Below are 12,476 nucleotides of genomic sequence, written 5' to 3'. Positions count from 1 at the left end.
GTCCCGCTACTCATTCACAAAAACAAAAAAAGTGTAGTGTGAAAAAAGACAGGACACTGTCTTTGACAAGTCCTTTATTAAAAGAAAAAAATAAAGAATGTCCCCCACAGTAGATCCAACGTCAATCACGATGTCTGCAACCGACCTGAAAAAAGAATAAAAAAAGGCTCCACTTCCAATGATGGCCCCCGGCCGTCTGCCTGCTCCGTTGGTTTGACAGTTCTTAAATATGTAAGGGGAGGGGCCACCCGGGGACACCACCTGAGTGACCCCACCCCAGGTGACATCATTGATGTCACCTGGGGTTGGGTCACATGTGTGATGTCCCCGGGTGGCCCCGCCCCTTACATATTTAAGAATTGTCAAACCACTGGAGCAGGAGCAGGAGCAGGAGCGGAGCCTTTTTTAAAATTCTTTTTTCAGGTCAGTGGTGGACATCGTGATTTACGCTGGATCTACTGCGGGGGACATTCTTTTATTTTTTGATTTTAATAAAGGACTTGTCAAAGAACAGGTCCTGTCTTTTTTCACACTACATTTTTAGTTTTTTTTGTGAATGAGTAGCAAAACCATGTACCCCATACTCATTCACATGGGGGGGGTCCGGGATCTGGGGGCCCCCCTCTTTAAAGGGGGCTTCCAGATTCCAATAAACCCCCTGCCCACAGACCCCCACAACCACCGGCCAGGGTTGTTGGGAAGAGGCCCTTGTCCCCATCAACATGGGGACAAGGTGCCCAAAGCACCCACCCATATTGAGGGCACGTGGCCTGGTATGGTTCAGGAGGAAGGAGCACTCGCTCATCCCCCCCCTTTCCTGACCTGCCGGGCTCCATGCTCGGATAAGGGTCTGGTATGGATTTTGGGGGGGACCCCCACACCATTTTTTTTAAATTTTGGCGTGGGAGTTTCCCTCAAAATCCACACCAAACCCAAAAGGCTTGGTATGGATGGGAGGGGGGGCCCCACGCCATTTTTTTTATTTATTATGGTGCCGGTTTTTAAATGTAATTACCGCTTTTTTTTTTCTTCACTATAGCTCAGAGATTCAGCTGTCACTTTCCCCCAAGCTAAAAGAAACAAAGTTTCCTTTTAGTTTATTTCCCCAAGTTAAAAGAAACAAAGTTTCCTTTAACCCCTGGGAAATTGACAGCTAATTCTGTGAGCTATAGTGAAGGGAAAAAAAGCCGTCAATTGCATTTAAAAATTGGCACCGACATATATTTCGTATTGCGAAAAAAATTCATAACAAATTCATAAACCGGGCATTATTTTCAATGGATTTTCATTCGTAAACCGAAAATTATGTTAACTGAGGTGTTTGTAAACCAAGGTACACCTGTAATTTTTTTAATTTTGATGGAGACTTTTTTCTTCAATTACAAGGCATTGCCATGGGCGCCAATTTTGCGCCAACCTGGCTATGGGCTATTGGGAATACCTGTACATCTGGCAAAACAACCCATTTGCAGCACACCTCAATTCTTTGGCAGATATATAGATGATATCAATATCAACTTGGACTGGTCTCCGTCCCTCATTGATGACTTTGTCACATACTACAAGAACCCCTTTGGTTTACACTTTGCATTAGAAAAAAAAACTCAGACCGCCTTGCAGTTCTAGACCTAGAGGTGAGCCATGGTGGGGTTGTCACTACCTCACCTTGATAAATAACATTCCATAAAGCCAATTTTGCCGCCTTTGTCAAAATTGTACTAAACTGACTGCAAGCAACCAAGTGTCACTCAAGAAATAATTTGCAGAAAAAGGATATCTCGATAACCTTGTAGATGAAGCCTACACCTTCTATTTGTCTGACAAACCCAAAAGCAATAGATCTTTAGAGGACATTCATCATGTAGTAAGATTCACCACCAGATTCCATGGGAAACACCAAAAAATGAAAAACATTTTAAGAAAACACTGGAATATCCTTCTACAAGACCCCCACCTGAGGGATATTATTCCTTCCAAACCAATCATCACCTATAGAAAAGCCCCCAATCTAAAGAATAAAGTAGCTCCTAGTAAATTAAAATCTGTTCAGCCGAAAAATGCACCCTCTCTATTCTCCACCCCTATCATAGGCATGTATCAGTGCCGAAAAGCCTGCTGCAAAACATGCCATTTTGTCCACCGTGGCCAAAAGGGCTTCCACCATAAAGGAAAATACAATAAATTCATAGATTTTCATAACTGCTTATCCACCTTTGTTATCTATTGCCGCAGGTGCCCTTCCGGCCTCCTTTATGTAGGTCGCACTACACGTACCTTTTGTTGCAGGTTTGGCGAACATCGTTGCACTACCGAAGGGGGTAAGGATGAGCACAGTGTCCCTCGACACTTTTTGGACACCCACAATAAATCCACTGCTGGACTCCAGGTCTGTATGTAAATCACACCTTGAGATAATATTTCATTGCAGAATCATTACTTCCTTGGGGCACTCCATACCCCAATACCCAAGGGCAGTTATGTTCCTTTAAAAACACTGTGACGGATAGCTAGTACACTTATTACAATTGCTCTGATCACGCTAGGCTTCACAGTCACACATGATTGTATGGGCAGATAGTACTGATCCTCTTTATATACATATACATACTTGTATTTCCAATTATTACGCTGAATGTGAAAAATATCTTATTGCCAATATTGTCTGTATATCCATCAATGTACCATTGCATTAATGTTTACCATATATGGAATTCACTTTTATGTTTCTATGTGACCACGCAGTTTACTCTACATATCTGTTGGTTCTCTCATACTGCCACCAAACATTTCTCATTCCCATATTATTTCATATATATATATATATATATATATATATATATATATATATATATATATATATAATTCTTGAATCTCTGCCTATAGAAGACTATTCCATACACATACATACACATATGGCCCCTCCTCCTCTCCTCCCTCTCCTCTTACCCCCTTATGGATCGTTTTTATTGTTTTGGTTTTTTTTTATCATTTTTATCTATGTTTACATTCTTGTGCATTATGATGATCCTTTGTCAAAATCTTTTATCATGTTATTTAAATTTTAACATCTCCACTGTGACCTGCCATCATTGGATTTACTATTCCCCGCAGATGGACATCGTTTCGCTGTCCTGTCACTTTTCTTCCTTTTGTCTCCCCGCCCCTTGCCCTGTCCATCATCCCCCATCACTCTACTTAAGGCTCTTCCTCTCCCTTCCTGCTTCTATGCTCCACCTATGCCTGATGAAAGAGAGCGCCGGCCCATACACACTGTTGCACATGCTGCAAATACATACATACTGCACATGCTCAGAAATGCGTTACATCCCCATGATGTCAGACGCCCAAAAGCCACTAGCTCCGGACATATTGGAGACTCAACCAGGCTTTATCAACGATGCCGTACCTGTTGCAGCGCCTTCTGCTGGCCAACCAGGGTACTTCCTCTCCAGAGAAGTTCCTACATCTGGCGACAGATGTACTACACATATCCCTAAGAGCCTGTTTAACTGTTCGAAGATTTGAGTTGTTATACTTACCTTTTTATTAAAATTGTCATACAGTTTAAACTTAGCGGCACTGTGTCCTTTGTTTATTGAAATTAGAAGCTGACTGGCTACCATGAAGAGCTGCACCAGATGTTGTACTCTCCAGTTTTAGTAAACCAACCCCTATGTAATATGGCCATACATGCCTGTAAACAAAAGCAGGAGGGAGACTGCAACTTAACACCTGTACTGTAACAATATTATCTTGGGGAGAAAATGGCCAAATGATTCCACAAAGACAATTTTTCAGTGTTAAAGTGCTTAAAAATGTTTTACCTTAATTTATTCCTTGCAGTATGGTAAAAAATGTTTAGGCATTACTGCATTATTGCCCCCTCACCCACCCTTTTAGTTACCTTTTCCCTCATTTGACCAAGCGCTATGCCTGTCTTTAGCTCTTTGCTCTCCTCACTTCCAGGTCTCACTGGCTTTGCAGAGGCTGTCAATCAAATTATCAGTGTCAGTTCACATAGACAGCGATGCACTGGAGTGAGCCCGAATGAGTGCCCTCATAGAAAGCAGCCTTCTATGGGGGGGCACTAGGTGGAGAGGAAAAGCCAGGAGAGCTGGCGGGGACCCAAAAAGAGGAGGTTCAGCCTGCTCTGTGCAGTTGCATTGCACAAAGCCAGCAAGTATAAACCTGTTTGTTATTTAAAAAAATTAAAATAAGTGCTACTCACTGTGACAAGGATTTTAAAGCTTTTTTTCCCCAGCAGATCCTCCTCATCCTTAAGCCCTGTACATAAGGACTGAGTATCGTCCGGTTAAATAGGAACCTGCTGACATTCGTCCTGTGTGTACATCCGCCTGTCTGACAAAAGCTGGCTAAACATTCAGCTTCTGTTGAATGAGCATGCTGGAAAACCAGTATATGATCAGCATCGGCAATGGCTGCGAGCGCTGGTTGGTGTGTTCTGGCTCAGTGGGGAGATCGCTTTATTAAAATTGGATAGTTAGAACAGTGAGCTCTTCAGTTTGCAGTGGCTGAATGAAAAAAAACGGATGGTGTGTACCCAGCATAACCCTACCAGGTAGTTTAACCACTTCCCTACTGGACACTTTTACCCCCTTCCTGCCCAGGCCAATTTTCAGCTTTCAGAGCTGTTGCCCTTTGAATGAAAATTGTGCGGTCATGCAACACTGTACCCATATGACATTTTTATACTTTTTTTTTCACACAAATAGAGCTTTCTTTTGGTGGTATTTAATCACCACTGGGGTTTTTATTTTTTGCTAAACAAAAAAAACTCGTCAATTTTGAAAATAAAAAACTTTTTTCTTAGCTTCTATTATACAATTTTGCAAACAGGTAATTTTTCTCCTTCATTGATGTACACTGATAAGCTGCACTGATGAGGCTGCTCTAATGAGGCAGCACAGATGAGGCGGCACTGATGGGCATTGGTGAGGAGGCACTGATGAGGCTGTACTGATATGCAGCACTGATGGTCACTGAGACGTGGCAATGATGGGCGCTGATAGGTATCACTGATGGGCACTAATAGGCAGCACTGAATGGCACTAATTGGTAGAATGGAAGGGCACTGACAGGGGGCACAGATAGGCAGCACTGATAGGAGGCATTAATTGACAGCACTGCTGGGCACTGACTGGCAGCACTGCTGAGCATGAATTGGCAGCACTGATGGGTACTGACTGGCAGCACTGATGGGCACTGACTGGCAATGATAGGCAACACTGATGGATACTGTTGGGCTGCACTGATAATCAGTGTAGATCTCTCTTTTCACACTTACTAGTTATTGGCTGTAAGTGTTGCCGATAACCAGCAAGTGTGTTTACACCATGACCAGCTATGTCCCTATCTAAGTGATCAGGTGTGTCTGAAACACACAGCGATCACAGAGAGTGCCGGGTGCACGCCGCAGCACAACAATCAGTACTTGACAGGGGTCCAGACTCTACCTTTTTAGAATACAACAAAAATTGTTTTAATTGTTATCTGTGCTCTCACTGCCCACTCTTGCCTCCTGCACTGTTTGATGCCTGTCAAACAGAGAAGATATATACAACAATAAAGAGTTAACGCTGTTGCTTGTTCTGCTGATATTTTGTCTTCCCTGGTTCCTTGTTGCCTCCTTCTCAAACCTGCAAATGTTTTTTTTCCAATAAAATTATTTTAGACCCAGTGATGTTCTAACTGGGTTTCTGTGCTTCTTTGTGCAATGCAGTGCAGGCAGATCATGGCTGGTGGGCGAGGCTGTATATGGCTTCCTGACAACAGTACTGCACCCTGCCTCAGTAACCCTCTCAAGAGCCCTCAGGCTTGATGCAAGTGGTAGACTGGTTCATGGGTGGAGTTATGCAAATATCAGAATGCGTTGATGAATGGAGGTCAGTCTAGAGCAGTTGTCAAACTGTGGCCTGAGTGCCAGATGTGGTCCTCTGCTTGGCTTCATCCAGCCCTTGGGGCAGTACTGGTCCAACTGACACCAATGAAGGGATGCCATTCCTTCCACTGATACCATTGATGGGACACTATTCCTCCCAATGACACCAATGATGGGCCACTATTCCTTACAATAAAACCAACAATGGGGCATTGTGTACTCCATGTGGCCGCTGTACGGACCCTTAAAGCCTGAAAGACAGTAAACTGGCCCTTTGCTTAGAAAGTTTGGAGACCCCTGGTCTATAGGAATGGGTGAGACTAGACAAATACCTGCGTTCAATGCTAGCGTGAACTTAGCCTAAACACTGAAAAGGAAAGAGAGTTAGATGATGCTGGCTGTCCTTGAGCCAAGAAATGAGGGGGGTGCTATCTGATATGCTGCAGCTTCTAGGGCACACTGTGAGGAGCTCACAGTGTGTAGTAAAATCAGACTAAGGCTGGCCATACACTATACAATCTTCTTACAATTTTCTGTCCAATTTCCTTTAGATTTACTTTCTATTTCAATATTTTGATTAAAGAAGTTTTTGTTTTTATAACAACAAGCTCATGATATGCCCACGCAGGGGCAGAGCAGAACAATAACATACATAAGCAGACACAAGTCAGCAGGGTATATTAGCCAAATAATGGAACGTCCACTGACATCAAGGAGGGACGGCAAAAAGCCAAACCAAATAGTAGCAGCAGCAATCCATCATATTACCAGAAAAAACAAAACAAAAAGGAAAAACCCCTACCAAGAAGTATCATCTCAGAACATATGGGAAAGGAAAAAAAAACCCCAAACTGATAGAAAAAAGGAAAAAGAAAATATAAAAACATAGAAAGAAATAAGGAATAAAAAAAGATTCAGAGAGAAAACATGGAAGAAAGGAAGACTAGAAGAGTCACAGATCCTGGACTAGCACAGGCAACGACTATGAGAGGCCATAGCTAGTAGGAGGCAGGGATGGCAGGGAATAACGTATCCAAGGTTCCCAAACCTTAAGGAATCTTGGACAAGAATCTTGAAGAATGCTAGACATATGTTCATTGATCAGCATAGCATTCATCTGGGTCTTCACCCCCTGGAAGGCAACCAAAGGGGTTCTCCAAGCTTGAGCTATAGCAGGTTTGCCGAAATGAATAGGTAGGATGCGAATTTCTGCTGACTTTTGATTTACTTTCAACTATTTAGTGCAAAGGCCTGCCTAACTGGATACAATTGAAAGTGTTGTTTAGGTTTGACTTCATATTATATGGTTTTTGGTAAATCTAAAGCAAGATTATCAAGAAAATTAGATAATGAATGGCCAGCCTAAGCAGGAAAGGATCCTGTGCAACTGGGCAAAACTGAAGGTAAGGCTGGAGTTTGGCTTTAACAGAAGTTCTAACCCTTTCCCACTCTGTACAAACCCTTAAAAATAGTTTTGGCTGGAACAGCACTTTAACTGTTGTCTACATTGGCCCTAGCATGAGTTTTCAGCCTGGAAGAAAACCATGGAAATCTGCTTCTTTAGCTTGCCAAAAATACCCAACAGATAGTCACCATGAGAAGACTATCCAAAGGTTTGACAGCACCAGATAAAGAAAAATTACAAGCAGTCAAAGCAAAAAAAAAATGCTTTAAAACATTCACGGATGAACAAATAAATGTTTTGGTAAGTTATCAGCTCAGACAATATTTAAAATGACGCTAGTACCATGGACAGCAATATTTTCAGACTTGTCCTGCTTATTAATCTCACATAAGAAAACAAACGATCGTCAAACTGACGTCACCTTTTGCCAAACATGGCAACTAATAGCAATACGCCGTACAGCAAAAGTCACAAAAAGGACAAATATCTCATTTTTTATTGCTATAACAATATTATATGTATGAGTGCTGTTAGCAGCTTTTTCCCTGAGTTAACTTTTTTTGTTAGGCTTAGTATTTCTTTAAAGTATTAAATTCTTTTTTCTAGTTTTAGATAGAGTGAGGAAGAGTTAGAACCCCGTGCCAAGTTATTAACCTGTTGCTGCCTGCATAACACATATGGGCAGTGGTTAAAAGGATGGGCTGCAACGCCCACATCCGCACATGTGCGTCACTGGTCAGCCGATGTTTCTGGGCGTAGAGTGCATTCAAATACAACTTTCAATCCCAACTAATGATCAGTAGCCTATGGGACAGTCTTCTGATCATGTGACCACTGTGCCAATCCCAGTGGTCACATGGCCACTGATCCTTCATTCCCCAGAGAGTTCAGAACCTTTTAAAGGGATGCCAGGATGGGCAGGAAGAAATTATTGCTGTCTGTGTCTCCTCTAGAGAGATTCACTCTCTTTGGTTATCAGGATAATTATTAAATCATCAAAGGGTCATTTTACAGAGAAGACTCCATCTGTGATCTTGTTCAGCAGGGAATCTGTCTGCTGATCCCCACTGAGCAGGCAGATGACAGGTCCATGTCCACTCCGCTTATGAAGAGTGGACACAGCCCACTCTCCTCTATGGGGGGTTGGATGTACATAGACCACCTATCTGCTTACACCCAACTGCCATTCGATCCATAGGATGGAAGGGGACCAGATCTCCAGCCGTCTGTCTTTAGTGGATTAGATTGGATTGGATATAGGCGAGTAAACAAACACATGTCCATTTACACCCGCTGTTTCATAGAAAAGAATGGAGGTTCCGATCAGGTCAACCCGAAAAATGGAGAGGCGGATCCAATCGGAATTTTTGTGTGAAAGGAGCCTAAAACACAATTCCTGTTTATTAATTATATTTGTACTACTGGGTACAGCTACAATTTGAGTGAAGATTCTCAACTTCTTTAGCAATTAGGGCTCATGCACATTGGCTCTATCAGGAGCATAGCATAAAGTTTGGTGTATTTGCACACCAGGGAGCCCATAGATGCTGCATACAGCCGACTATAGAAGCCAATGACTGGAAGCACCCATACATGTGTTTATGCAAGCAATGCATAAACATATGTATACATACTGGCATGCAACTCTGGACGCAGAAATTTTTATCCATAGCAAATGCATGTTTATGCAAATGCTTGCATATACACATAATTTGGCATGCAGCCAATGGGGTTGATTTACTAAAGGCAAATAGACTGTACACTTTTCAAAGCGCAGTTGCACTCTGCAAGTGCAGTTGCTCCGGAGCTTAGCAAATGAAGTAGAGTTTCACTTTGCAAAGAATACCCAATCACATGCAGGGAAAGTTTAAAAAAAACAGCATTTTTGCTTGCACATGATTGGATAATGAAAGTCAGCAGAGCTTCTGCTCATTTACTAAGCTCAGGAGCAACTGCACTTTCAGAGTCTATTTGCCCTTAGGCTGCTTTCACACTGAGGAGTTTTTCAAGCATTTTTGCATTAAAAAATGCACCTGAAAAGCTCAAGAAAACTGCTTCCCTGTGTATGTGAATGTATATCTATGTATGTTTTCACACTGAGGCGTTGCAGTGCGGTGTAAAAACTCCTGCTTGCAGCATCTTTGAGGCATGTTTTGGGAGTTAAAAGAAATGCCCCCAAAACGCCTCTTCCTCTTCCCATTGAAATCAATGGAAAACTCCTGAAAAGCGCCTTAAAAACGCCTCAAAAACACCACTGAGAACCGTTTTAGAGCAGTTTTTAAAGCACGTGTCTTTTAAAAAATGCCCAGAAAGCATGACAAAAGCGCGGTAAAAACGCATATGCGTTTTTGCTGTGATTTTCGCTGGATCAGCGTGAAAGTAGCCTTAGAAAATCAACCCCTATGACTTCTATAAGTGAATGTACACCTGTAGGCTCCTGTAGGGGAGGAAATACTCCAGAATAACTATACAGTCAGGTATGGTCATGTGCATGAGCCTTTAAAATCCAAAGGTCAGGGGGAATGACAAAATGTCACCAGTGCTGGAAGCGAGGGAAAATCTTCCTGTTCTGGTGACAACAGTTTAAAGGGAAATAACTCTAGCTTTAACCCTTTTCTACCCTGTCCAAAACTAAATAAAAATATTTGGCTCTACATACACTTTAAATGTAAGTGGCATCTATACAATATATACTTATTCAGTAAAGAAATCCTGCCTTAAGCCCCATACACATGATGAGAGTATCGAACGCATGGTCGTCCTTTTTTTTTTTGCATGCTAGTCCCAATCTCGAAAATGAAGAGGCAACTCAAGTTACAAAAATTCTTGTACGACAGAATAAAAATTCGGAATGGACATAATGTTTTGTATTTCCCAATGAAAAGTGTACTGATTAAACTAAAAACGTATGAACTGATATCATATGAGAACATTTTTCGTCCTTGTCCATTCAAATAATTTTGGATGAAAGCTGTGTACTAACAGATTAGACTAATCAAATACTATCTAATCAGATTATTGTACGAACGCTTTGAAAGCGGTATTTTTCATACAATTTTCTGATCATGTGTACTAGGCTTTACAGCGTACCTAAACCCACCTACAAAATGTAATAGTATTGCAGCTTACCAGTCCCTAGATGTGGTGGCTGCATTCATCCTTTTTCACACTTTTTTTTCCCATCTAGTAATCCTGCAATCAACACACTTCCTGTCCTAGGGTGACAACTGTCCTAAGCAGCCTTGTCACCCTAGGACAGGGTGTGTGTAAGGACTGCATAACACAGTAGTAGGAATACGTAACAGCTACCCTTCTTATTCAAATCAGGGGGAGGTGTTTTGTAGTTCAAAGCTAGCAGGGAACAATGTTAACTGATAACAGCCCAGAGGCAGAGAGCACAGTAAGTTATCAGCTCACAAGATTTCTGGATTTTGCACTTGCTGACGAGTTATAACAAAACATTTCCAATGGTATATTTAACAGACCAAAAGGACGCAAATAAAAGAAATATATTATTGGAGTTTACATACACTTTAATGAACATGCTTATATTTTTTTCTTCTTTTGCAAATTTACATCTATAATATCCAGCAGCGAATATCAAGGGCTGACAATTTCAAATTAAGCGCAAAGCTTGCTATGCCACACCCTCCATCATGAAAACATTAAAAATATAGTAGGGAGACTTCCCTTCTTGATTAGGTTACTTGTAATCACCCAACCTTTACCTTACTTAAGAACACCTCCCAATCTGCATACATTACCATCGCTTTGCATGATTTCCCTGCAATTAACCTTTTTCTGCTGAGATCCCTCAACAAAGAAATGTGCTGAACACAATTAGAACATTAACAGATGGCAACGCCCAACCAAACTGGACTCTAGACAACCCCAGTTTGACTAGAGTGACCTCTTTTGCATTCAATGTTCTGGAAATCAGGACGGAAACAGCACGATACAAAGCCGTAAATCAAAAAAGAAATGCAGCTATATAATTAAATGATTGCCTTTAGATGAAATATTCAGAGCCGATCGTTCCAACTTAACTTGGATGATGGAGTGACAGGGAATATTTCAGATTTTTCTGTAGAAAACACATCATGTGTTGTCTTAAAAGGCCTTTTATAAAGCCGGTAAAGAGGAAGAAAAAAAATCCCTGAGGCCTATAGGATGTGTCTTTTTTTTTTCAGCAAAATAGCAACAGATCTAATAAACAGAGGCTTCCAATAAGAGGTCTGATGTGGATGTGTGATAAGCCTGTTGTATCGGGGAAAGCAGGCTTCTCTTCTCTCTTATGGGTGACAGCAGATGAAGTATTAAATAAGCATCTGATGATTGCTAAAAGCAAAAAATAAAAACATAAAAAGGACGGAAAGAAAAAACAAACAAACAAGCAATGCATTTGGCTAACTTGCAACAGATAGCACGGCGGATTTAGGGGTGAGGAAGCTGTGCAAATCTGATCATTCAAAATGACAATTGCAATGATTTTCAGACCATGTGTTGGAGGAGGTGGCAGCAGCAGAAAAGCCACAGTGATCTTACCTGATGAGGGGGAACTGAGATATTATAGCACAGGGTACAGACAGCCAGGCACTCAGCTCATAGTGTTCTTCCCAAGCCAAGCTGTCAGCTCAGAGGCACCAGGCTTGCTAGAATCTTTTCCTGCTGCTTGAAAAGCAGAACACCCAGGTCTCCTTAATGTTCTCCATCCCTGGTGCTGGTGCTCTCGCTCTCTTTCTCTCTGTGCTCCGTAATGCATGAAACTGCAGAATAAATAAATATATAAAAACACATGCAACACCTTAATATGGCAGCTCCATCTGCTGGTAAAAGTATAATAAGGACACGAGGAGCAGACAGTACGCTCAGCAAAGTCTCGGAGGAATGGGTGTAGGAGATTTCGCTTAAAGGAGAACCTCAGGCGAAACGCATTTGAAGAATGTTTTCTGGCTCCGTACCTGTTGCTCCAGTTCTGCTTCGGAATGCAAAATTTGGTTGAAATGGTTACAACTTTCCGAAAGCTTCTATGGAGATGAAAGCATGGCGATGGTGAAATAATTTTATGTATTGTAACCACTTGACCTCTGGAAAGGTTTTACCCCCTTCATGACCAGGCAATTGCTCAGTCATGCACCACTGCACTCAAATTTATATAATTAGAACTTTCTT

At 41.7% G+C, this 12,476-nt stretch overlaps 1 protein-coding gene across 1 annotated transcript in view; it reads right to left on the bottom strand.

Annotated features, from left to right (window-relative positions):
* Positions 1 to 12,047, bottom strand: part of LOC149470816 (sodium channel protein type 2 subunit alpha-like) — an 82,558-nt gene extending 70,511 nt beyond the window's left edge. The window contains exon 1 of the mRNA XM_089660521.1: positions 11,850 to 12,047. The gene's annotated coding sequence lies outside the window, so the exon portion shown is untranslated. The remainder of the gene's footprint in view (positions 1 to 11,849) is intronic.
* Between the last annotated feature and the right edge of the window lie 429 nt (positions 12,048 to 12,476).

The sequence above is a fragment of the Staurois parvus genome, unplaced genomic scaffold (genome assembly GCF_062004578.1).
Source record: "Staurois parvus isolate SC_StPar_1 unplaced genomic scaffold, SC_StPar_1.0 ptg000031l, whole genome shotgun sequence".
NCBI lineage: Eukaryota > Metazoa > Chordata > Amphibia > Anura > Ranidae > Staurois > Staurois parvus.
This window is presented reverse-complemented; position numbering and strand designations above follow the sequence as displayed.